The sequence below is a fragment of the Meleagris gallopavo genome, chromosome 13, assembly GCF_000146605.3.
Source record: "Meleagris gallopavo isolate NT-WF06-2002-E0010 breed Aviagen turkey brand Nicholas breeding stock chromosome 13, Turkey_5.1, whole genome shotgun sequence".
Lineage (NCBI taxonomy): Eukaryota > Metazoa > Chordata > Aves > Galliformes > Phasianidae > Meleagris > Meleagris gallopavo.
In genome coordinates, this window is record NC_015023.2 from 4,843,934 (window position 1) to 4,868,040 (window position 24,107).

General features: G+C 38.7%; 1 long non-coding RNA gene across 1 annotated transcript; it reads left to right on the forward strand.

Moving 5' to 3' along the window:
- Window positions 1–16,998: 16,998 nt before the first annotated feature.
- Window positions 16,999–21,653, forward strand: LOC104912937. The gene is made up of 3 exons (XR_004161148.1): window positions 16,999–17,061; window positions 17,868–17,989; window positions 21,060–21,653. It is a non-coding gene; the product is annotated as an uncharacterized LOC104912937 (long non-coding RNA).
- The last annotated feature ends 2,454 nt before the right edge of the window (window positions 21,654–24,107 follow it).

Sequence of the window (24,107 nt, forward strand, 5' to 3'; positions counted from 1 at the left end):
AATACACCTGCTCATTAGGAGTGATAATGGTATTTTGTCTCATGCAATTGTTTTGCTTTTCTGTTCAGCTATAAAGCAGAAGGTTTTTACTGATGTGAAACAATGCAAATGCTATTAAGCCTTACATTGCAGTGACTTGAACATAGGATGATATATGGGGCTGAATTTGAGATCTTAGTCAAATCACTGAATCATAGAATCATAGAGTGGTTTGAGTTGGAAGGGACCTTATATATTATCTAATTCCAAATACAATGTCCTATCCAAACACATGAGCTTTTGGATGAATATGCAAGTACTCTGTCATTTAATTGGAGTGTATTTGCGTTAGATTTTTTTTTTTTTTCATTGCAATTTGACTCATACTGGAGTCTTCCTCGTGCTCATGCATTTTGCCATTGCTGTGCTGGTATAATTGAGGCTGGAAGTGGTGCTGACTCTGTTTCTGTTTCTGACCTAGAGCAGGAACTACTTATTAGGAGGCTCTGAAAGTAGATTGGCCAACAGTTTATTGTACTTGCTAGTGATGTGCATTGTAACTTGCCCCTGTACATCCAACTTTTGAGATTAGTATTTGCTTTGAGTGAATAGCCTGTTCAATATAAAATATAGCACACAGCACAGTCTTCTGGCAATATGTAGGTCCTTGTCCTGAGGACCTAATACAAATTAGGTAAGGGAGGAACATAATTATATACAAAAATTCCTCACTATTGCTATAATAAAAAGCTATTTTCTTGCATGCACAAGGTTTGCCACTCTATAAACTGTATACTTCTGTTGCATGTGAGATAGAAGAGTAACACGGTCTTTGTATATATCTTCCGTGAGATAATAGTCTGTGAATGCTGAGCTGAGGAGTGATTGGATGTTCTGAGTATAGCCAGAGGGATCCTAGGCAGACCTTCAGCTTGCCAGTACATAAGAACTTGTGTTTTCTGTGACTCTTCGCATTAGGAGTAGACACCTGCGACAGAAAAGAAGTGGGCAGTTCTGTGGCTTCTCAAATACTTGGTGTAGGCTCTGTTTCTGCATAGAAGCTCTTTAATAATATCTTTCAATCTGATAATATCTTCTAGAGGAAGATATAAATAGGAAATTAAAACGTAAATCAATAATCACATGAAGAGAGGTTTTTACTATTGCTTCTTGCTACACTGTTAACTCCTTACCTTCTGTGCTGCTGATGAACAAAGCACCTGGCTACAACTTTCCATCCTCTTGAGAAATGAGATACATTTTTAACATACCGAGTATATGACCTTTTAAAAAAATTATTTGCATCACAAATATGTTGCTCTGTGTACTCCTCAGCCAAAGAAACTGTGTTTGTAAGGGCGTGGTGCAAAGAACACTTTTCACTATATTTATTACACAGAAGTAGAATAATATTTCCAAAAAGGTTTGCTGGCTTTGCCATAAATGCCTTGTTTATAACATTGTGGCATAAGCTGTAAAGATGGCTATATATAATTTTTATGTATAAAGACATTGTGACGGTACATAAACTCAACGTTAAGCTAAAAGATGTCCATGCTGTATAAATTATACAGTAGGCCTTTCACACATATAACGACAGCTATCTTTTGTGTCTATCAGCCTTTGCTTTGTTTCATGGAAATAAAAACAGTGCTATTCCATTCAGTACCTCTCTCATTAACACATTCACAACTATTTAAAAGTGCTTAACAGCCTTCATAATGTTGCAACATCTTTTTCTTTCAGAAACACCTTTACTTCTGTTAACTCCATTTGGAGATTGACTGTGCTTTTACTGGCAGGATGGTTTCAAATAGTTCTAGGATTCCTCCATTTCCAAGTTCTTCAGGAACTTACATTGCCAAAATCTCTCGCAGTCGGTGTATGTTGGTCTGCTGTGTCCTCTCCAGGGTCATGGTTCCTTGAAAATGTGTAGCTGTACTTCCAGAAAAACCCAGCGCCAGGCTGTGTGTAGTCTTGTCCTGATGCAGTGCCAAGGGACACATACAGCCACTTCCAATCTTGAAGCCCTCAGGGGTACGCCTTGATAAGAATATATAGGGTATATTTTGGTTGACTCAAATTTTCCATGTAAGCCTTAAGAAATACTGCTTTCTCCAGTTGCTAGAGTTTTTAGAAGTCACAAGTGTTTGTTAGTCTTACTTTGGTGGGGTTTTTTTTTTTTTTTTGATTGGTATTGCACATCAAGAAGAACTGTGTCAGCTTTTCAGAACGATTACAGATTCTGAGAAAACTTTAAATGTTCTGAACTGAATCTGTTTGTTCTGTGCATTATACAACTTTGTCACCATGGTCTTTTACCAAGTGACTTCCTTCACTGTTTTCCTATGTTTCTTTTGAGGATTTCTGTGCTGTGTTGTGGTTTAAGAAGACTTAGGTTTGTGTTTATCAGCCATTGGCACCTTCATTTAACACTCAAATGTTTGTTCCATTTCCTAGATAACTGATGATTACGGAATAAACAGTTTCTGTAACGGAGTATTTTTTTCAACACACCACTGAAAGCTTATTCTGATATTCTGTTTGGTGGTTTTTTTTTTCTATTTCTTAATCTATTTTTAAACCGAGTAATTTATCTTCTTTCCCATACACTGCAACTAGTAGTATTATCTCACCCAGACATTTGTTTCTTTGGAAGCTTTTTTTTACAGTAAATTGAAATCATGAATGTATTGATAGCAGCTAGCTAGCACAGATAATAAAAGTGATGAAAATGGAATAGCAAGTGATCGAGTGCAAATGAGGAAGCAGAATAAGTGCTGAGCATATATGCTGGCTTGTGTCAATCTGGGGGTCCCCTCCCTCTTTGCACTTCTTCACTAATGCACTTACATGAAGTTAGGTGAGGTTAATCAACCATCTTTTCAGCAGGTGCACCGCAGCTGTGTTTCAGTGTCTCTGCAGATACATTCTAAGCAACCTGTTTTTGTTAAACCAAGAAAATCCATTGAGGAGAGTTGCATGCTGAGCAGCTTTATGATCAACACTGAGACAAAGAAACTAATTATTCTCTGCCATCTCCTCATTTTCTATCATTGCTCTTTTTTATTTGTATTCTATCAGCTTGTGACTAGGCAGAGTTTACTGAAATATAAATCAGTTAAGTATTCTTTATGCTTTTTGTAGGTACATCAAATATACAATGATATTAACAGCTGCAGGAACAAAATTGAGTGTGATTAAAGTTATCTGTTTCTTGGTTGCCATTATGTATGAGTATTCTGCTTTCTTCTGAATCAGAAGAAGATTCAGACTTCTGTCAGCCTGTGAGCTAGCAATTAAAGTGCCATTAATGGTGCTAAAGCATGTGTAGCATTGTTCCTAGATATTTTAGAACCACTCAGTCTTATAGCTGAGCCCAGGAAGGTGGCTTCCTCAACTGGCAATTCATGTCAATTCTTACAGAATGCCCAGAATAAGCTTCCAAAATAGTGTCAAAAACTCCTATTGCAAAGCATTTGTGAATTGGTGTCACATTATGTCTGTATGATCAAGACAGTCCATTAGACTTTAATCTTTTTCTAAAACTAACTTAGGCTAATAGTTACCTGACAAATACTAAGATTTTCATTTTTACATACAATTCAATTGTGTAACTTCATATCATCTGAAAGCCTGATATGACAATCTTTTTATAGGCAGTACTGATATAGCATGGTAATGTAGGAGTAGCTTGAAACTGTTACAACACTTTACTTTCTGAGTTTTCTTACTTTCTGTCTGACACCTGACTTCTGTGCAACCTATGAATGATGATAGATGAATTCTAAGCTGACATTTGGACAACTGCAGCAATTGTTAAACTGTAGGCTTAAATTTTATTATTGTTACAGTTCCATTAATAGTCTCATTCAAAGGAGGAGGAACTGTAAGAATTATAAAACTTCATGACCTCATTATGAGTTTCACTTAACCCCTGTGTTTCAGGATAACTGGAGTCTGTGTCCTGGACGCTTAAGTAAAAAGATATTTTAAGATCTGTGCATGAGTTCATGTAACTGAACAAATGGCTGAGATTTATAGCAGAACATGTGTAAATTAATCCCTTACTGTAGATTTGAAGGGAGAAGGGAATAAAAACAGGCTCACTAGAGACGAACCTAGGGGTAGCATTCCAGGGTCAAGGATGTGGCTGATAGCCCAGCTGAAGTGCATCTGCAGTAATGGAAACAGCATGGGCAACAAACAGGAGGAGCTGGAAGCCATTGTGCAGCAGGAAAACTATGATTTAGTCACCAAAACATGTTAACCTCATTCTCAGGACTGGAGAGCGATAAGCCCTTTTGGAGGTATAGAAAAGGAAGGGAGGGTTGGTGGGGCGGCTATCTGTGTTAGGAAATGTTTTGATGTTGTAGAGCTCAATACTGGGAATGAAAATATTGAATCTTTATGGGTCAGGTTTGGGGGAAGGCCAGTGACTGTGACATCCTGGTGAGACTCTAGACTGCTATAGACTTCTCAACCAGGATGAAGAGACAGATGAAACATTCTATAAACATCTGGCAGAAATCATGTGGTTGCTTGCCCTTGTTCTCATGGGAGACGTCAACTTACCTAACATTTGCTAAAAATACATCACAGCAGAGAGGAAATATTCTAGGAATTTCCAAGGGTGCATAGAAGATAACTTCTATTGTGTCTGCAGCCAGATGTAAGATCTGGTAATGCAACTTATCCCTAAGGGAGCTGCTTAGCAGCCGTTTTTCTGCTTTGCCAACATGAACTTTGCCAAGGTAGCAGTGATATTATCTCAGGGCTGAGGAGTCATTCTTTTGAGTACTAACTGCTCCTGTGATCCCTTCATTCTGACCTGGTTGTGTAACACAAAGCTGAATCACACAGCATGCTGAGGCTCTTGTCTGTTCGTTGCACACTTTCAGCACTTTTGTTGACAGTGTGCCTAGAGGGAAGTTTCTGGTATCTTGGTACTCAGTGGTGCAATTTTTAATTTGCTCTTCACTGAGAGTCAAAGAGATAAATGGCAAAAAGCCCTGTGAATTTAGAGGCACCTGTTCAGTATGGAAAAGCTGGAGGCAGCACTAAGTATGCTATTAATATGAATATGATCAGCCCTTATGCTCTCAGTGCCATGATTTAAAAGGTGGGGCTTGATAACTCCGCAGAGAAATATGATAAAGAAAAATATGGCTAGGGCTGTGACCTCCTTCACTTGAGTTTTGCTGGGTGGGATGGTATAGTTAGCTCAGCAAAGTCTTTCTCAAGAGCAAGACACAATCCTCTCTTGGGGAAGGAATACTTCCAATACTGGTTTTCTGCTGCCAGGGACAATGTGTATGGCAATCACCCTGTCATTCATCAGCTGTTGGATGCAGAGTCCCCACTCTCTCATCAAGAGTGAGATCATTAAGTTCAGGACTTAAATTTCTTTTGAAGACTTTAGCCATGTTAGACAGTCGTAGCTACTTTCTTGTTCGTTTTCTGGTATTCCTTCCCATGACTTTTGAGTGCTATGTCATCTTTTCTCCCTGGAGTAGGATTCAACTGTCTCTACAGTTGAAAGCCCATTTATCAGTTACCTGGTGGCCTTTGTTAGCTCAAGTGTTTAGTTTTCCTTTGCGCTTGCATTAATTTTAAGCAAGTCAGCCTACTAGGCTATTTGGAAATCCACATCCTGTTGATGTTTGTCCCACTGTACGGAGTTTAGGCTCCTTTTGCTCACAGGAGTTGCATCGTTGCGTTTCAGGAATTCCTCACCTGGCTGGGTACTTGGGCTGCCACTGGGATTCTTGAGAATTCTGGTGGTAAAGCTTTCAGAAGGGAAGATACATTAGTAACAAGCTGCAGCGACAAATGACTAGACTGATGATGTATCTAAAGCTATTTGTAGCTAAATGATGATGATGCCTCTGTGCTGTATTGCTCTTGCTTCTGTGAGCAGATGGATGGTTTCAAAGGCATCAGCCTTGGCTTTGTGCACTGCAAGACCCTGTGTGGAGGTGCTGGCTGTCTCAGCCCAAACTTGGGACGTATGATGTGCAGTCTGGGGTTGCAGACCTGTCATTTGTCACCGCCTGTTTTGTATCTGTCTGCTGTAGTATCTTGCCTCTTTTCAGTAGAGAATCCCACTGAAATAATTTCCACTGTATTTTCCCTTTGTATGTGAGCTTGAACTTTATTTGTGTCCATCCAGTGCTTTTGCTTTGTCAGGGATGTTACTCTTTCAATTGGCTGATTTGATGATTTAACCTCAGCATTAAGCTTCAGTCAATCTGAAATACTTTGGAAATATTGGGGATTATTTTCAGAATTAGGATCTGACATCTCTTAAAATTTCTGCAGGCAAGAGCTGAAATGATCATAGTTCTTAATAATAAGGTAGTGAATTCATTAAAAGTCATCAAAAATCCATGCTTGGAATTGTTTATTGAAACCAAGGGAAAAAAACTTTACTGCTTTGAAATAAATCTGAATAAGAATTAATAGCTGTGTTTTGTTGTCTTTTGTATGTTGGTTAAATTTTCGCATTTAAGTATGGAAAATAAATGAAATGTAGTAAGAAATTTTGTAATAAATTTAATAATAAGAATTTTCTTATTAAATATGATTTAAATTTACTATGAAGAGAAACTCAACTAATTTGAGATAGAGATTAATTGCTTGTGAAAATAAGCCTTTAGTGATGAGTGCAGACAGTACCTTTTATCCTTGTCACTTGGAGGCAAAAAGCAAACACTGAATTTCTGAGACATTTCAGCTCTGGGAAGAAATCTGAATATCATAGATGCAGCTGCTGGCACACTCTCTTGTGTTAAGCTCAGTGTTGTAAAATGGGGGATAGAAAAAATCAGTATCTACCTGAATGAGGTAGAGGTTGACTCCTGGCTGCACGATCCGGTTTAATGAGCACTGTACTTTCTGTTTGCTCTACTTTCACACCAAACAACGGAGTTCCCCCAGAAGCACCTGCAAGGTATGAATATTCTCCCACAGCAAATTACAGAGTTCACCAATAGACCAAAACATTTTTGTCAATAAATTCATTAAGATTTACATGAAGAATATTGTATGTTAGACAAATTGAAGGGGAAGGGGAAAAGAGAAAATAGATTGGAGTTTAACAGAGGGAGATAGCTGCTCTCAAAAATTAATGACCTGTTACACTGCACTATGAAGTTGTTTTTTGCTTTTTTCCTTTGCACAACAAGTGCAGTGCAGACATATATAATACAGCTTTCTACACATTTATGCAGATAAATGATCATAACCTTCCTACTACAAGTAGAGCTATTTTCAAATCGGATCCAAAGTAATTAACCCTGTACTATAGAGATTTCAATTTCCGTTTTGGGGAAGAGTATTTTAGAAATGCTACAGTACATTGTTTTGCAAATTAATTTTCTTCAGATTGGTAATTGAAAGGAAATAGATTTATTTATAAAATTTTTCATGTCAGAAGTAAATAGGGGAATTATCTGAATGTTTGAAATGGCTGAAAGATATAACTTGCCAATATTTTTAGTAATAATATTAAATATTGATTATTTTACTGCATGATTGCCAAAATTAGTATTTCATACTGGCACAAAATTGCAGTGGCTAATAAATTACAATGATGTTGAAGCTCTTTTTACCCATAGGGTTTCATAATTCAGCATCTGTCAATATCAAATCAATTCATCACAGACCGACGGCACTCCATGACTCAACAAATGAGAAAAGACCAGGAGATTTTCGTGTTTCAGAACTGCTTCCCCACCAATATTTAAAGCTAGGATATAGAGCATGTGAGAACCTTTGAAAATTATTTTTAAAATTAGTATATGTAATATTCTGTGGTGTGGAAAATCTCCAAGAGTACCCCTAAATTCTCCTGCTGCTCTGGTGATAAGCATCTGTCAGAGACTCCAGTTGCCCTATGGAGTGTCTTTCCAGCTGCAGTTATATTAAATACACTCTACAGCTAGATGGAGACAGGCCAGTTGCTTTTACTTAAATTTAGTTTGTGTTTTAAGGCAGGTTTACAGATTTGCTTAGCTAGGCCTATAGCCCACTTACAGATGGATCTTTCTTATAAAGGAAACCTTGCTTTTTTTTCTTTTCTTTTCTTGCTGTTAGAATACAACCATATGGCAATAGTTTGGAGTATACTTGTGTGCTCCAAGACATTCTGTCATCTTAAATTCTCTGCCATGAGAACACCCTGTCATCTTAGCTGTTTATGCAATATGTGCTGGATGATTCTGTGAAAACAACATAAAGGCACTTTCAGAAATGATACAAAAATCAGTGATGGTCCCAAGGGTCATTAAATGATCAAACCAGAATTTGATTCAGTCTCTAATTAAGGACTGTAGACCTGCTAAAACTCTTTATCGTGTTGGCAAACAGAGCTGATATGTTTTGCCAGATGAGATACATCACAATAGGATTATTTTTTTCCCACTATAATCTGAAATCCAAGAGAAGAGGTAATTGTTACAAGAAAAGTCTGCATGTCACATACTGAGTGATTTAGGGCCAGAACCTCGTGGACTAACCAAGAATGCAGAGCACAAATCAACCTGCATTCTAGGCATCCCATAATCAAAGATTATAGTTTACACTCCTAGTTTCTAATCACTGGACTCGATGATATAATTTGTCACATCAGCTTCACACAGCTGATTTATTATTTATTAATTTATTTATTATTTATTATCACAGTTAGTAACCTGTGAGTGTGTGGTAGTTCTTTCTCCCTGTGGTGCCCACTGGCATGGATCTGCAATTTTGCTACTGTGTTTGAGTTACCAGATCTGTAACTTTTGCTCAGAACTTATGTTCAGTCCTCACTGCCAGCCATCTTCTCCAAAAATATTTCAGCATATATTTTGCGAGCTTAGGTATGTGGTCTGCTTGGAATGTCAGCCTGGCTTCTGGTAGCACTGCTATATCTAGTGATTTTACAACAATTCTGTCATTTCTTGCAGTGACTGGATCCCAGTGACATGACTAGGAAGTTGTTCTTTCTTGATTTGGTTTCTGCTTCCTCTGCAGAAACTGCTTCAGTATCAAGTGGAGACTTAATGCTACCAATGTGCAGTATGAGCGCTGGCATCCGCTTGCTCCTCTCCCTGTATGTCTATCTGATATGCTATCTATAATGGATTTTTGCCTCTGTGATTGCCTCATATCCCAGCACACAAAAGGTTAATGTTGAAGTTTTCTCTCTTACATGATGTGCTGAATAATCCTTCCTTGTCCCAGTTCAGATGGCATGTAATTCTGTGGACCTATTCCCCACTTACAGTTAATCATGCCAAATGTAATGTGGAGGAAATCCAGAGAGAGAGAGAGATTGATAGCATAAAGAATTAAATCGAAGGTCTTTCAAGATTAGGAGTTTCACTGGTCATAATTATGTCTCAGATTTCAGCAGATAGCTATCTTGGCAGAATGATCATTCTGATGGCTTGCTACAGATCCAAAGTATTTCAGGCTTATGAAGTATTTGCTTGATCATAATTAGAAGGGTTGAAAGCAATTCTCTCTTAATAATATCCTGTCCTTTTTATTAATGATTCAAGAGCAGTTTTTTCGCCTGTCAAATGTTGATTTATCTTGAAAGTATTCTCTTGATTACACTTAATATCTGAAGAAAATATTAAAGGAAATTATTTAGTGTACACTATGTATAGCTCTGTATTAATCTTTATATAAATAGTTGTAAACCATGTTGCACATACAAAGATTTTAAGTGGCTGAGCAGTTAATAGCAGCATGCCCTTGTGGCCAGGAGGCACAATGGTATCCTGGGGCACATTGAAAAGAGTGTGGCCAGCAGACCGAGGGAAGTTCTCCTTCACCTCTACTCTGCTGTGGTGAGGCCACACCTGGAGTACTTTGTCCAGTTTAACAAAGATGGGGAACTTCTAGAGAGAGAGTCCAGAAGAAGGCCACAAAGATTATTTGTGGGCCTGAAGAATCTTCTTATGGGGAGAGGGCTGAGGGACCTGGGACTGTTCAACCTGGAGAAGATGAGACTGAGAGGGGATCTTATTAATGCTTATTAATATCTAGTGGGCAGGAGTCATGTGAATAGGACCAGACTCTCTGCAGTGGTGCCCATCAATGAAACAAGGGGCAATGAGTTCAAATTGGAACATACGAACACGAGGAAAAGCTTCTGAAGGTGAGAGAGCACTGGAACGGGCTTCCTGGAGAGGCTATGGAGTCTCTCTCTGTGGAGATATTCAAAACCTGTCTGGATGCTCTCCTGTGTAATCTATTGTAGAGAGCTTGCTTTAGCAGGGAGTTGAACTAGACGACCTCCAGAGGTCCCTTCCCAACCTCTACGATTTTGTGATAAGTATGTAATGCATTTCAAATATTATATCTCCTCATATTTCTTGGCAGACCCAGTAAACAGATTAAACTGAAGCTCTGAGCAGTTACTTATCAACTGCTTTTAATGGTAATCTGAATTTAAATACCATCTGAAGGAGATTTCTGCTTGGACGAAGGCTGACTGAGTAAGGCAGCTAAATGGGTGCTAATAGCATTTATGCTAGAAGGCAGTGAGGGTCTGGGATCTCCTGACTGAAGCAAATATCAGGGAGGTGCAGCATATGAGTATCTTGTGCAGTACTCAGTGGGTCTTCTTCAATCCTCATGGCAGCATGTGCATTTTTTCTTCCACTTAGCTTTACTTGAAAGAACTTTGTGTTGGAGATGCAAGAGTTGCCACAGTGTTCCAGGCCCAGAGGTTAGACTGCTGCCAAGTGTGGAGCCAGAGCCCACAGCTGAGAGCCATTGGGAGAACTCAGCTGGGACAACCATGATAGCCTTCTTATTAGGCAGTGTGTCTTGCCTGGATCTGCTTAACATAAACTTTGTGATTCAGACATTTATTGCCTCCCATTACTTTTCAGGTACATCAGAAAGAATTTGGGTTTTATTTTTATTTATTTATTTTAAAATTCCAATGGATTATAGTTCTGATAATTTTAAAAAGAACTACTTTACTGTATACGACTTTATGATTAATTAGGTAGTAATTTCGGCTTACATTAGTAGTTCAGTTGGAGAGGACAGATGGCTGGATGTTCTCATGTAAAGACTCCTGGTGTACTTTTATATTGCTGAGGCAACCAAGTCTTGGAAGCGTTTACACTAGATCTTCTAGCTTTTGGATATAATTGTGAGGCTTTTTTTTCCTAGGCAACTGACCAGCATGTTTGGGAAGTAAGTGATCAGAAAGCTTTTATTTAGTTTGGGGATTTTCTTGCGGATTTTTAAAATAATTTTTGAAGTTTCTTTAAAAGAATGAAGCAATAAGTTCTGTAAAATAATGGTGAAGAGACTGAAGTGGAACATCAAAGATGTCTTTACTTCCCTAAGGCTTTTCAATTTGCTTAACAAATTAAGGATAATAGGCCAGTAAGTAGTCATGGCACCAAGCCAGCCTGAGTTCAGGAAGAATTTGGACAATGCTTAGACATATGGTTTGATTTCTGTGCGGTCCTTTGTGCAGCCAGGAGTTGGACTTCGATGATCCTTGTGGGTCCCTCCAACTCAGGATATTCCGTGATTATGGGACTCCCATTCTACCAACTTGGCAACCTTCCTCTGGTTTTGTTGTTGTTGTTGTTGTTTGTTTGTTTGTTTTTGTTTTTTAATTGAGAATTATGGTGAATGCAGAAACTTTGTCCAATATAGTTGCATCATATACTGCAATATGTCAATATCTGCTGATTTTATTAGACAATAGGAAACTTGTAGGTGCAGCCAACTACAAAGTTTTCAATGCTAAATTGTTGAATATGGAGGTTACTTTCAGTTATGCTTTTGTGTTTGGTAATGGATCAGAGTGGATGATACTTTTGCAGATTAGGTGAACACTAGGAACATAAGAGTTGGGGTGATGGTATGTATGTTCAAATGCTTTCCCCTAGTCTTGAATAACACACTCCCATCTGCTTCCAGAAGCCTCCATCCCTCCACAGTATTTGTGAGCCTTCAACACCCAATGTAATGGCTTTATCTTTTGTAATGCCCTTAAAATATTCCCTGACAGTAATAGCAACAATTTTTACTTCTCTGCAGGAGCAGAAATTATTCACCAGACAGTCCTGTCCAGCTGCCCCAAGTATCGTACTGCAGTCAGCCCTGGTCCCCCAATCATGGTGTGGACCCATGTGATCTCTGCAGACTTTTGAGAACAGGAGGAGATAATATTTGGACTTGGCTAATCCCTGCAGGGCTGTCTCCTCCTGCTTGCATGCTGCCTGGAGAAGAGGCGTCTGTCTCTGTCCTTTAGGCTGTAACTGCCATCTCAGGAAAAGCTGAGTTTTCTAATGATGATCTCAGGGATGTTATACATTACACTCTTAGCCAGATAGTTAAACAAATATATGATACTTTTACTTACATTGCAGATGTTTTCAGGAGAAAAGTGCCCATTTTTCCAAAGTCTTTCATGATGTAACTGCTTTCTCTAATGCAAACACATACATTTTTTACACCAATAAAAGGGCTTTTCAACCATAGATCTCTGTAACAACAGTAACATCTAGCTGCTAATTAGAAAACCGACAGATGTTTGTTTCCTTCTTCTCTTTATCAGATACCTGTCATTGTTTTTTCTTTTGCACATATCCATTCTTGGAATTCATTTACAGCAGGAGTATTTTCCTGTGCTGATCTGTATTCAACTGGTTCTTGTTGTCAGTGTCAGTGTCAGACTTATTTTCATTGAGAAGACAAAAAGACACTTTTAGTTAGGACCTGCAGGCAAGACTGCAAATATAGTCCACGTGCATTCCTGCTGATAACAAAGGTTGGAGTCTAGTGTGGCCCTGCAAAGATACCTCAGTGTTTGGAACAGAATGTTTCCTGCCTCTAACACTGTCAGGCAAGACAGAGAGCTCTGTTAGAGCTACCTGTTAAACCAGGACCCTGGGGAAAATGCACGTCAGTAGACAGAGGCAGAAACTGGCTCAAACTGTCATTCCATCCTCCTAAATGTCACCTAGATTTGTGAAGGGAAAAAAGCCCACAGTGCATGCCATCATCACAGGGTTGAACTGGACCCCTTAGAGCTTGGTATCCTCCTGAGCTGTATCACAGATGCTCAGCCTTTCAAAAGGAAAGAGATATTGCAGAGAGAGTACAGGCATATAATTGCAGTGATGAACTACTTTCATGTTTTTTCTCACTTGGCAGTTCTGATAATTAGTAAGATAATCTGTCCATGCAGTTGCAGTAATTTTTTGTGGGAAAGTGGAATGGACACCTACACTCACGTGTGCTAAAAGCATTTGGACTCTTAGAAAGGCATCATTAGTTCCTGGAGTTAACTTCCTATTGAGATGAATAGGGTAATTCACGTATCTCATATGTTAAAACAATACGTCAGTTAGGAGCAACATCTCTTATTTTCAAAATGTTTATCTGAGTAGCTATCAAGATTGAAAATTAACTCCTATGTTTTTTCAAGGAAAAGTTCTATCATGCAGCATTGGCCTTGGACAGGAAAGTAGAAAGCATACCAAATGAGCATACAGACTACTGATTCCCCTTTGGTTCTCTTCCACATCCAAAGTTAAGCTAAGAAGTTAAGTAATATGATGAAATTACTTCCTTTTAATAATTTCTTCCACATAATTTCCAGGGTTTTTTTTTTTTTTCCACCATTAGTAAGTTTTTGTAACACTGGTGCTTTCATGCCTCCTTACCATATCAGTAGAGGAGTGAATCCCAGAAACTAGGATGTGCCAATGCTATCATGTGTTCCCTTTTCTTGGCCATAAAGTTTTTTATAACAAAAGTCTTGCGTCCAAAAGAAATATCAGCCATAATGGTCACTCCCTACCCCAACAGCATTCTAGTTGTTAGATTCCAAACACTATTACTTCATTTCCTGAGGGGTCTCCTGCACAGACTTTTCTTCTGTGAGGAAGATGAATGAACTGGAAGTTGCTCCAAAAGGCTTTGTGTAATGTTGGATTATATGGTCCTACACTCCTGTGACGATACTTTTTTAACCAAATTCTGTGTGGTGGGCTGATGTTGGCCAGTTGCCAGCTCCCACCCTCTTGCTCACTGACAAAAAGCTCTGTGGGCCAAGGTAAAGACAGGGACATCACTTGCCAGGTGCTGTCAGAGACAAAACAACTCAGCTTGGGTGAAATTAATTTATTTGCCTACAAGAGATTACACTCTCTGGTACCTGCAGCCCCTTTCTATCTGTTTTGCGCACTTTTTCCCTCCCAGTGTTTGCTCTTTCTCAGACATTTGCACAGAGTCACCACTGCCTTTGCAGAGCCCTGAGGAACCATCCGGAACCATCCAGAACCAGCTGTGGGGCACTGGGTGCCCCCGCCTCGCCCCACACAGGTTGTGCCTGCAGGCCTCGCTGCCGGCACCTGCGTGGGAACACCCAACCCTTAATAACCAAACATTTTTGTACCTGGGAACATGCTGAGTAACTTAGTGATTCGCTTTAAGATTTTTACAGAGGTATTTTCAAAGTCTGTTAGTTGGGAGCCAAAAAGTTGGAGGTAACAAAGCTGAATAAAGCAGTAAATGCAAGGCTGCAAAAGAACTTTCCACAGAGTACATTTATGGCTCTCAGGGACTGTAAGGTAGTTTCCTATCCTGGCAAACGCTCTGGAGCAGAGAGCTGAAGGTGCCCAATGTGAGGAGGGACGTTGCTTCAGCAGCACCCATACCACAGAGGCGGACAGCTGTGCTGCTGCAGGTACCGTGCTGGGCAGGCTGCCAGAGGGGAGGAGCATATTCTGTGGGTTATTGGGATTTCTTTCCTTTGACTGCATATGCAGTTACAATCTTAAAGCCAGTTTTGGTCTGGGCAAGCTTATTTTACTTGAGCAACAACAGTATGGCTATACCCTGCGGGGAACTGGCCGAGGTCGCTGCTCTCCTTTTTGCAGTGGCCTCTGACAGATGCTATTGCTGTGCATGTGCAGCAATGCTATTTCTCTTGTTTCCTCATTGGCAGGAGAGAGCTGGATTCTGCCTGTGCTGCAGAACAGATAAAAGATATTCATACAGTGGTGGTTTGGCAGTTCCTCCTTGTAGATGCAGCTGATTTTGGAGGGGAAGTCAAGAGGGAGAACTGTGTTTGCTGCTTAGCTTATCTACTCTTTGCTGTGGTTCTTTCTACCTGTCACCACTATAAACTTTGTTCTCTCTGAATAAATGTGCCACGTTAACAGAAGTAACTAAATTTAGCAGTTGGGTTTGAGAACTTAGTTCTTTCTCTGCTTTTTGGTATCTTAAGTGATCACATAACAAAGTGACAGGCAGCAAAGGAAAGAAAGCAGGAAGGAGAAAACAAAGGAGTTGCATTTCTCTTCACTTTGAGAATGCTGAAATTCTTCCGTGTGAGAGAAGTAAGGCTGCCTGGTTATGTGGAGAAGCACCTTCTCTGCATTTCTGTTGCCTGCTTCCATAAGCAATGCAGTTAAAGTCACGTACATATGATCAGTTGGCTCAAACCTTACAGTATGGTAGTTGTTGGGTCTTTTTTTTGCTGTTGTAGCCACCAAAATAAAAGATATAAAAGATATTTTTTCTGTTGTTCTTTTTATATACCCCACCTGGAGAAAAAAAAAACGTTACATCTACTTTGAGGCTAATTTGGACGCAGGTGGAGCATTTAGCAGGATAATGGAGCACTGATTAGAGCTAATTATATCTTGATTGACCTGTTTTGGTGACTTGCTCTGTCTCTGTAAGGTGAGAGTTTTGTTTTTGTCTCTGCTTGGGAGAAACTTGCTTTTTTATGGGCAGACTGTATGTAATAATCAGCAGGGGGTGGCCAAGTGAATCCCTTTGCTACAACTGAATTATACTGCATCAAATTTACTTTTTAAGGTGATAGTTGATAGCAGTCTTTTGTGTAGTGAGCAAAAGAAATTTTGTATGTCTTTTGCTTGCATACAGAGACATGTAGATTATGCAAATTCAGTTGCTGTTGTACTGTTTAATCTTGAGGAAGTTTATTTTGTCTACGACAGGCCGCTATAATATGGCTGTTTTTTTCACTCCACTTCCAAACCTGTAGAATTACTACAGAATAGTAATATTTCACATTTCCGTAATTCCTAATTTTACTTCTAATTCAGCCCAATACAAAACTAAGTTTTTGATGTGGCTAATTCTAGAATGCAGAAATGGCTAGAAATCCAGTGAGCCCCTTGAGATGGAGAGCAGAGTCACAATGAGGGAGCAGCAGAGAGCATGTTTGGCAATCAAAACATAATTAACTGGAACAGAATTTGGTCATGATACGGTAAAAGGATATAACACGTCAGACACTGCAGGTAGAGGAATTCTTATGCTTAGTTTCTCATCCAAAGATTGTCACTTTCAGTGCGCTGCTCAATCATGTTATGTTACAGAAAATGTTTAAATTAGATGGGACCTTTATGAATGGTTATCCTGAGAAAATGCCCGGTACCATTATGAAAGTTCAAGCAAGTTCACCCTCACTAGGGACAGAAATGAAATCTTGAAATGCTCAGTATTTGAGCACTGTGTTTCCAATGCAAGCAGTGTATTTAGAGGTCTTTCATAAAATAATAACTTCACCACATCCTGCTGACTTGCTGTATCTAACAGGATGGAAGCACACCTGATAATGATGATATTTATTTTTTGCTCTGTGTTAGATTTGTGTTTTAATCAGTGATATTCAGAAGCTCGTTGGGAATCTCAAGACAGTGGTTATACAGATATGAGTTTCTATTTTATTTGTGCACTGAAGTGCATTTACAGTAACAGACCCAGTTTTTAGAGTTCTTTCTACCGAGATCTGGCATAATAGCTTGAGCTAAAGATAGACTGTGTGCATTGCCAAGACCTAACAAGGACTTGTAATATAAAGATTATTAGCAGAATAAATCAGTACAGCAAAAGGAAGCATATTCTATGTGTGTCAGTCAAAGTGATGGTGAAGATTTGAGCAGTGTTTTTTTGCTTGGCACCTTGTGTAAATTCTTGTGCAAAAGAGCTTTTTTTTTTTTTTTTTGTAGATCTGGTCATAAGATCAAATATATCAAAGGTGTTGAGAAATAAAGCTGAAATGTGGAAATGGTAAGATTTTTTCAAAATGTTTGTGTACTGTGCATGTTGACGTGCATTTACGTTTGAATGCATTCATGTCCAGTGAATTAATTTTAAGGTATTTCCAGACAGTAATCAATTTCTCCTTTTCGTTTATGAGATCAGTAGTATAAGTAACACAGTCTGAGACTTCTGTAGACTGATGCAGTCTATTTCTAGAAAGCACTTGCTTTAAGGCTGTATCCAAAAGGTCACCACCCTGGCATAGAGGAGAAAAATAATACAGATCTCTTGCAGTCTGAGACAAATAGTTTTCCGCCTTAGTACACATCTCTGCTACTAAAAGTGTACTGCAGCAAGGAAATCCATTTACAGTTTTCCTTTTACATAACAGTTGCAGTGCCCTTAAGAGCCCCCAGTTGTTTCCATATTCCCTTCTCCAGTTGTCCTACAGTGTAGCTGCAATAAAAAGCCTGTTTACTGAGAACCAATACTGTTCTGTGAAGTGTTTCTCAGCAAACATCATAGGTCAAAATCATGTGTTTCGACAGCTTTGAAAGTGTTCTCAGATAATAATAAGACTCCTAGTCTTCTACTTTTTTTTTTTCCCCCTTTTTTCATTCATTCTTTACCTAAGTATAGGTACCTTCTTACAGTTTTGTTTTACATTGATCTAACTGTAAGAATACTTGTAAAAGGAAAAACAAATGGAAATAGACTGGTCTTAGAACTGCCACTTGTTTGACTGTTGTAATCTGTGTGTGGAGTAGCTGCTTACACCTGAGCTGAACTTCTTAGCCACTGAGTAACTGCTAACACCTGTATCCTTTGCACAGGCAAAATTGATTAGTGGGCTGTTTGTCCTAATGCTCCTTCATCTTTGATCGTTTTTATACTTCTATCTATGTATCCAACAACCAAATTTTATGCACCACAAAGACCTCTTTCACATCCTGAGGTAAGAAGGACTTTATTCTGTTCAGTTTTGTCATTTTCCTTGTCAGAGTGTTGCCCTGTTCCTGTGGTGAGGCTCTATAAATATGGCTTTCTCCCCAGTTTGGGAGGCTCCCTGAGTTTTTTCTGCTTGTTCTGCTTTCACCCTTTGCCAGTGAGAAGCTTGCTTTATGTCTTCTGCATCTTAACCAGTATTCTGCCTCACGATCTGTTGATGCATATTCCTTCTCGTGTTTTCCACTTGTTTGTGTTCTGGTTTCATTGGCCATCTGTTTGTTCTTAAGCACTTTCAAGTGCTGCTGTCTCTGCCTTTAGCTTTTATTTGGAGAAGGTAACAAATTGTTTTCTGCCATCTGTATTATTGTTAATACTACGGCAGGAATTTTGAACAAATAGGTTTTGTTTTCTGGTGGTCAACCTTCATGTGGGATTTTCTCATGTTGGCTGGTATCAAGACTGTTGAAAAAACACCCTTTGTTATGCTGGTTTTGTACAGTATCCAGTTTGTAAAGCTGATAGGAGCAGTGCTCCTCCCTCTTGTCCTTTGCTGCAGTATCAAAGCAGCAGGAAAAATTGTAATGAAAATCTTGATCTGTCCTGGTCCAGCTATTCAATAGTACATAAATATTCATAAGTGAACTGCTGCTCTTTCTACAATAATCAAGCATATACTAGGTACTGTTTCTTGATATAGTGTACTTGGCAGTAGATGTACATCAGATCTCAACATTTTAATGTTGAAAAAAAAAAAAAAAGCTGGCTGTTATATTGTTGAGTAAGAGATGAAAGAAATAGATCAGCAGAACAGTGAAATAGATTGAAATCTGGTAAACTCAACACTGTAAGTCCCTTTCCAGGCATATATGTATTAAAATTATTATTTTTTAACTTGTCTGTAACTTTAAACATTTAGTAAGTTAAGAGTTTTTTTTTTAAAGTACATTGAATTATGTAAGAAAATATAGTAATGCATTAAAATAGTCCAAATTTAGGCATAGAAAAGTAACACAAGTCATTCAGTGAAATGTCATTCATCATCATGTACAACCAACATAAAGAATAGATAATATTTAAGATGTAGTTTGCTCCTGTTTTAATGATGACTGATGCTGGTGCCATTCTCCATGCTGCGCATAATAGAAAGTCTCTGAGGCTCTTTCTATGTTGATAAAAGAATAAATTCAGGCTGTGCACTCAGTCTCTCTTCTAATATCTGAAGACAGTGTTTTTGCTGACACTGTTAACAACATGTCTCCTATCTGAGGAGAGAGGTGAACAACTGACCTGAGTTTTTCTTGTATAGTGAAACTGCTTAACGAGTACAGCATGAATGTTTACTCTTACTTTGATATGCCAGTTTGCATAAGGTGTGATAGCATGGATTACCACAAGCATTGTATCCCATCCCATTCGTGTATAATTCACAGGGCTTGATTAACCAAAAGCTTGCAATCACAATTGAAGAGATATTTCAAAGACCTTATGCCTGGATGCGAAAGCAGCACTTGGCTTTGTCCTTAAGAATGAGCTATATGTCCAGACTCCAGAGTAAAAAATGTATCTCTTCACAGTTCTGTCATTAACTGAGTGTGTTCCAACTTTAGCCATATGGTTGGTAATTAGAATAACAGATGAAGTACAATAAATATGTTCCTTTTAAAATAGACAAATTTGTAGCTCTTGTGCAGGTAAAATTACTCCTGTAGTTCAGTGCTTCTATAAACAGTGTCTTAATTATGTCTGCAACTAATGCAATCAGCAGTTCCATGCTGATAGCTATGAGCAGTTTTGTCTATTAATCCAGTTAGGAAGGAAGAAGGGATGATGGAGCTGGTCATCTCCAACACCATCTGTGAGTAACAGAACGGAGAGAAATGTTCCACTTTCTGAAGTGCTGTCTGTGGCATCTTTAGCCAATCAGCAGTGAATGCATATTATAACATTCAGAGTGAAGCTAATTAATATTAACAAGATATCTGTGCGTGTGACATTCTTTGAGTGTTCCCTACTATACAGAGAGCTTTTTTAATGCAAAGGAATCGTGTAACTATCTTGTGAGAGGGAGCGCACAGCTGGGAAATGGACAGTGGGCATGCTGCTCTTCCTACAGGTCGGCACGGGTTTGCTCGTGGTTAGCAGTAACAGTCAGTCTTTGGTAACTTTTGCAAGGTAAGGGTAACATGTTAGTTGGGCTCTCTGAAAGCAGAAAGCATTGTTGTCTTCCTAGACTGCCTTCACACAAAGGCACAGGAATGAACAGGAAGCTGCTAGAAAAGTTGGAAACCAGAGTAAACTCTGATGGAAAGCAAATTAGATATCTGCTTTCAGTGTCTTCTTCCAGCTGATAACAAGGCTGTCAGTCCTGTGCTTTCAGGACTTTTTAGCTTTAAAGATGCTTTGGAATTTCAAAGAGCGGTGTCCTTCACTACATGGAAGCCAGCTGTAATTCTGGAGTAAACCAGAATCAGATGATAAACAGACCACGATTTTTTAAATTTTGTGATATTTGTATTTTTATTTAAGTTCACACTCTGCTAATAAAATGACTTGGAAGAGGTCTGTGCTGTAAACCAACCTTTGTTTTTGTATGTGTCATTCCTGTTGAAATCAATGTGTTTAAGAAAAGGTTGCTTTGTTGTTGTAGAGCAGTTCTTCTGAGTGACTGCCAACTTAGTGTAAAAAGCACCACCAGATTACGGACCTTCATAGAATGAAGAGATCTTTTCTGATATTAAATATAATCTTCTTGTATTTTGGGTGGGAGGAGTAGATAAACAACTTTTAAGGTGAGCAGGAACTGTGCTGACTTTCAGGAGGCATCCATTACAGGTAAGGAGACTTTTCCTAACTCATGCCAGCTGTGAGACTGTTCCACTGTTTAATCAAGAAACTGCAACTGGATAAAGTGAGTTCCTCTGATAAAACTAGAGAACCTGCTTTGTTGTTCTGCAGGAAAACTTGAGGGTTTTTTTGTTGTTTGTTTGTTTAATCTAAGGGGATGAAAAACATAGAAAATTTTTGTAGCATTGCTCCTATGTTGCTGAGAATCTCAAGGGTTTATCTCTGCTTGCCAGGATCTTCTGAGTGTTGCCGTGCTTTTATGGTTGCTGCATCACTGACTTGGCTGATGGTGTTGAGAACAGACTTAGAAATGCAGAGGAGTCACAATAAGCTGTGAACGGAAGGATCTTTAACGAGCACCTTGGAGGATAAGATCTGAATTTGAATTGATCTTAAGGTGAAGAATTAGGTTCAAACAACCAATGTAGGTAAGTGCAAAGAAAGAAACATCAGATAATATTTGGCATGAGAGTTGGTCAGCAAAAACAGATCTGGTGGCTGTAGTGTGTTGTAAAGCAAATGTACAGAATGTGTGCCAACAAGCAGTGTTGCTAGGAAAAAAAAAAAAGCTATTTTTAGTTTGGGAGATTATTCAACATGAGGGAAGATATTTTTCTGTCTTGGGATTTGGTTCCTTCGTCTGGAATATCAGCTTGCAGTCCCGAGCTTCACCTGTTAAAACAGACACAAAGTAGTGACAGAAATTAAAAAGCGAAAAAAAAAAAGGCAAAAAAAGTGGAAATGAGGAGTTCAGCAAATCTAACCTCTGAGGGAAGCTTGAAAAAAATTAGATTAATTTACTCTAAGAAAAAAGGAAAAGAAGACGAAAGGAGATCACAATAGCAACTATCTAGTCTGTAAAAGATGCTTTAAAGAAACTTTTTTTTTCTCCTGTATTCTCTACGGGTAGAACAAAAATGATCAGCTTTAATTGTAGGAAAGAGGATACAATGCAGGTATTAAGAAAGCTTTTTCTTCTGTGAAAGTAGTGGAGCAGTATAAGCAGCACATATACTACCATGTGCCTCTCCATAGAGATCTTCTTGAAAGGGAAACATCTGTTAAAGGTTCCTGTGATGTTCTTGACTTTTTGTTACAGCACAAGGAGAGGAGCAGATACTTTATCAAGTCCTTCTTCGGACTATTTCCGTGTTTCTTACTGTGGACTGTGGCCACTCATTTTTACTGCATTTTGATTGCTATGATACAAAATTGAAGTATTTCAACCGTATTTTTCCAAGGGCTGTAGTAAGATCACACAGTGAGAAGCATGGTGGATATTTCAGAAAATTCTACTGATGTGCAGTAGCGGAGGTATCTCTCTCCTAACAAAGCTGGGGGTATTGCTGTGGCCCTTTCAGCTTCTTCCCTCCTACTCTGGGACAGAACAATTAAAAAACAAACAACAGAAACAAACAAAAACATCAAGCCTCAAATCAGTATGGAAAATAGACTTTGTTTTAAATGAAAAAAATATTTGTCTTTAACATAAAAAGAGACTATAAATAATCGGTCTGATTTTTATTTGATTTATTAGTAACGTCAGTGCTGGTGATAAAATGCTTTCTGATTATGGTGTAGGGATGTAGTCCTGTTCAAGAGCTAGTACAACTTCATACACCATCTAACACAGATGTTCCAATCTGTCAGTGTGGCTCTTTTGTGTTTTTGGTTTTTTTGGAGTGTTGTTTTTGTTTTATATATTCATTCAACAAAAGATACTTGTCCTGGAAGTTCCTACCTGTTTGCTCCCAAAGTACTTGTAACAGAGGTTGCAGCCCTATCTGACTTTGTAACAGTCATGTGGAGTTTGTGAACTTGGGCACAAAGTCACGATACTGTTTTGTAGTGCATTAGTTTCTTGTGAGCATTCTTTCTCAACTGTTGAGAAGCTGATTGCTTATAACAGAGAAATAAAATAAGACCAACCGTGAGCTGCAGGAATCCTGTCTGTACTGCGTGAGCTTTTCTAACACAGGTAAAGTTTTTTTTCAGACTTGATGTATTATGCTTTTATAGTTAACACTGGAATGTTTGGGGTAGAGAGCTGTTAAAGAGGCTTGAAATGAGCTTCTGTAAGAGCAGAGTTCGATTGAAAAGGTACAGAATAATGGAATCTGCCTAAGCAATGAATTATGGGTCACATTGTATTATCAAGAGAAGAGAATTAGTACAGCTCAGAAGAAAAGTGAGTGCACGGTGTGACAATAGCCCGGGGCATGTCTAAGAGGAACTGGTAAAATGAGATTATTTGCAATGCACAGTGTGGACACAATAAACACTAATGGGCTTAAAACAGCAGAAAGGAAACAGGTGTAAATAGCAGGAAGGAAAGTCATGATAAAACACCAGCCAGGCACTTGCATAGCTGCTGTTCATCATGCTTGACATCCATTAGTCAAGAAATATAGTATGAATTTTAAAAAGATCTGCAAACATCATTATACAGGGCTATATTCACTGGGCTGCCTCCTTGTCTGTTACTGCATAGAGCAGGTGATCAGATGGCCTCCTTGGTCACTTGAGCAAGGTGGTGGTGCCTTGTTTAAGCAAGACAAAACCCAAAGCAGGACGGGGTTTTGTCTTTTTTTGTATTGTGGAGTTTAACCATGCTGTAATGTATCTAAAGGAAGGACTAAGCAATGAAAGATCTTTTTAATTCCCATTGTTGAGTCAGCCAGTATACCTCACCATATATGAACCTTGGAAGTATTTATTTAAGAAAAAAAAATCACTCTGGAGTGAGAGCACACTACAAATATATTGTATGCTTTATTTTGGTGGACTCGCATCCTGATATGGGCGTCTGCTGTCTGTGGTGGTTGCATATATCTCCAAAGCTTGCTCTTGAACTAAGGTCCAGCTAGGCAGGATTCACTTTGATCTCAGACTTGCATTTTCTCCTATGCAAAAAGCTGCAGAAGTGCATTTTTGTGAGTATGTGTATGTATATATTTGTATACGTGTGTGTATGTATAAAATGGTAGATAATACTCATTTTTGCCAGCTTGAACACTTCTATTTCTCTACTGGTAAACTTTCAACCTAGAAGTGACAACTGCCTAAGGCATGTCTTTGCACTGTTGTTCTGGAAAAAGGAAGAAAGGTTGTTTGTGGGAAGGATCTGAGAGATTTTTAAGGTTGAAACAGAAAAAAAATGGAATAACAAAGTTGATACATTTTTGCTGCTAACCAGAGGTATATGGAAAAAAAACAAAAATAATCCTAAGAAAAGGACACTTTTGACCACAGGGATGCTCTGAAAAGCTTTTTTTTTTTTT